Source organism: Nematolebias whitei, chromosome 10, assembly GCF_014905685.2.
Source record: "Nematolebias whitei isolate Nwh7 chromosome 10, NemWhi1, whole genome shotgun sequence".
NCBI classification, from domain to species: domain Eukaryota; kingdom Metazoa; phylum Chordata; class Actinopteri; order Cyprinodontiformes; family Rivulidae; genus Nematolebias; species Nematolebias whitei.
The window spans coordinates 33,730,714-33,734,057 of NC_056507.1; the positions used below are offsets into that span (position 1 = coordinate 33,730,714).

Below are 3,344 nucleotides of genomic sequence, written 5' to 3' on the forward strand. Positions count from 1 at the left end.
ACCGGGGTGTAAGAAAAATAAAACCCACCCCAGGCCTCTTGAGTCAACATGGTCGCCTAGTTTTCCCATCCCGCCGCCTCCCGTCTGTTTTTGCCAAATCTGGGAGGAATTTGAGGAGCTCCAGCTCAGCACTGCTTCCCTTGCTGCTGTCCTTCAGCCCTGAACGTGTGGAGAGAAGCGGAGGAAACTCGCCTGAAGTTCCTGCTGAGAGGATGGTTCTCTGAGCAGCTGCTGTGGAAGAGACCTCACCGAGAGGTGAACTCACCGCAGCTTCTGTCAGTGTTGACCGTGACGGGACGTCCTGCTGTATGCCTTGTGTAAATATCCTGCCTGGAACCGTGGAATCGTGTGATACAAGTGGAAAAAACAAACGTTGTGGTTAATGACCATCATGTGCACCTCTGGACTGGTTTCTGTTCGGACAGCTCGTGCTGCACGGCCTCATGACTTCCAACAGTACGATTGTGGTGGATGCTCCTACCACCACCACCACATCGTGTTAGCGACTGTCAGTGTTGTTTTTGCTTTTCAGTGTGTGGACGTGAAATAAAACAGGTATCAGTCATGACTGTGATCACAAAGTGGTACATCACACTTATCTATTGGAATATTTATTTTCTTATAATATATTTTGACTTTTGTAAGACTTCCACTTGGAGAGAAATGTTTTAATGTTTATTAAGGCTGGACTGAAAATCTGCTGTATTGTCCTATGAAGGTATATAATCTTAGTAGTTGTTATTTTGCTGTTTTATCTCAAGTTTTTTTAATTTAAAAATGTGACTGTGAAGTCCTCTTTAACCACAGGAGGGCGCCACGGGTTGTTGCTTTATGACCAGTTCTCAGGGATCTGCAGGGATGTGAACAGGATCACCTCTGTGTGATCTTAATGATCCAATGTGCCACAAGGAGAGCTGTTTACTTCCTTTAAAACCACTGACACTATTTGACCCTTTTTCAAACCCTGATTTATATTTGGAAAATGTGCATTCATGATTGTAGGTGATGTGACAAGACATTCTGGGTAGTTTTTGTCTCCGGACAGGGTGAAATGAGTCGGGGTGAACGGTGTACAGATGAAGTTGCTCTGCTTCCACTCTGAGAACAGCTCAGCCACTTGGTGTTCAATCACTGTGCTTTCATACCAGCCTGTTGAATTTAGCAGAAAGACTTTTTTTCCGTCTCTCTCTTTTCACACAGAGAAGAGATCTGTCTTTGTAATTCTCTGTGGTTCTTCTACGTAACGGCATTCTCTCAACTTGAATGTGGAAACAAACAAAACAAAAGGGAACGCTCCTTCAGTGCATGGCCAGCGTCAGGGGCTTTGCTATCTTGAATTGTTTAGAAAATGTGGTGCATCTACTTACCGTAAATACAAAACTCTACAACATGTACTTGGGTTTTGTGTCTTTATTTTTGCATGTGCTCAACCTAAAATAAAAGGAAAGAAAATAATCAAGCACAAGCCAGTGTATCTCTGGTTCTGGTCCCAAGTCTGGTTTAAAAGGTGAGTTGTGTTAGGAAGGGCGTCTGAAGTAAAACACTTTTGCTAAGAATAATATGCGACCTCATCTAAGTGACACATACCTGACTGGTCGAGGCCCAAGTTAACAACAACCACCACCGGTACTGTTGACAAACAAGGTGCCGATGGAAATTGTGCTACTGTTAGTCGAAGACCACGAGGAGGAAAACGTGTCAGGAGAGAGAGGAAGAAGAGGAAAGTGAAGAATGTAGGACTGAGGGTTGCAACTCTAAATGTGGGGACAAAGACAGCCAAAGGTAAGGAGCTGGCTGACATGATGCAGAGAAGGAAGGTAGATGTTTTATGTGTCCAACAGACCAAGTGGAAGGGCAGCAATGCTCGCAGCATTGGAGCAGGGTTCAAACTGTTCCACATGGTGTGGATATAAAGAGAAATGGGGTAGGGGTTGTCCTGAAGGATGAGTTGGCAAAGAATGTAGTAGAGGTGAAAAGAGTGTCCGATAGGGTGATGTGTCTGAAGGTAGAAGTAGAAGGTCTGATGCTAAACATTGTTAGTGATTATGCTCCACAGGTTGGATGTGATGGGGAGGAGGAGAAAGATCAATTTCGGAACAATCTGAATGAAGTGATTGAGAGTATTCCCAGGGAAGAAAGTAGTGATCAGAGCAGACCTGAATGGACATGTTGGTGAAGGAAACGGAGGGGATGAGGAAGTGATGGGTAGGTTTGATGTCAAGGAAAGAAACCAGGAAGGACAGATGGTGGTGGATTTTGCAGAGAATGGAAATGGCTGTAGTCAATACCTATTTCCAAAAGAGGGAGGAACATAGAGTGACCTAGAAGAGTGAAGGAAGGAGTACGCAGGTCGATTACATTCTGTGTAGAAGAGAAAACCTGAGGGAGATTAGAGACTGTAAGGATGTGGCAGGGGAGAGCGTGGCCAGACAGCATCGGATGGTTGTGTGTTGGCAAAGGGGGAGGTAACAAAGGCTAAAAAGAAGGTGTATAGTGTGTTGTACAAGAGGCTGGACAGTTAAGGAAGGACAGAAGTGCTTGTACCGATCGGCAAGACAGAGGGATTAGACTGGAAAGGATGTGCAGCAGGTTAGGCTTGTTAAAGATAGGTATGGTAATGTTCTAACAAGTGAGGAGTGTGTGACAGGAAGATGGAAGGAGTACTTTGAGGAGTTAATGAAAGAAGAGAATGAAAGAAAAAGAAGAGTAGAGGTCATAGAAACTGAACCAGGAAGTGGGAAAGATTAGTGAGGGTGAAGTCCAGAAAGCTCTGAAAAGAACGAAGACGGAGAAGGCAGTAGGACCTGAGGACATACCAGTGGAGGTTTGCAAATGTCTTGGAGAGATGGCAGTGAGGGTTTTGACTCAAATATTCAATGGTATATATGAGGGTGAGAAAATGCATGAGGAATGGAGAAGAAAAGTGCTGGTGCCCATTTATAAGAACAAGGGTGATGTACAGAGTTGTAGTAACTACAGAGGAATTAATCCAATAATGGTCAATCAGGCCATCTGGACAGTTTCTTTTTTGTGGAAAGACGTTTCACACTCAATCATAGAGGGTGACAGAAGGCGAAACGTCTTTGGTCATGGATGCGGTTAGCGAGGACATGGAGTTAGTTGGATTGAGAAGAGAGGATGCAGAGGACAGAGTGAGATGGAGGATGACCCGCTGTGGAGACCCCTGAAGAGGGAAAAGCTGAAAGAAGAAGATAAAATGAGGACGTTTTTAAGTTCACATTCATCAAATAATGCACAAATGTTCTACAAATACATACAGAGTGCATGTTCTTTGGAAAAAAACTCAGCTTATACATATATATATATACTGTATATAAATATAT

At 43.8% G+C, this 3,344-nt stretch overlaps 1 protein-coding gene across 1 annotated transcript in view; it reads left to right on the forward strand.

The window, feature by feature from the left end:
- dhtkd1 (dehydrogenase E1 and transketolase domain containing 1) overlaps positions 1–3,344 on the forward strand; it is a 137,775-nt gene that overhangs the window by 99,462 nt on the left and 34,969 nt on the right. The window lies entirely within an intron of this gene.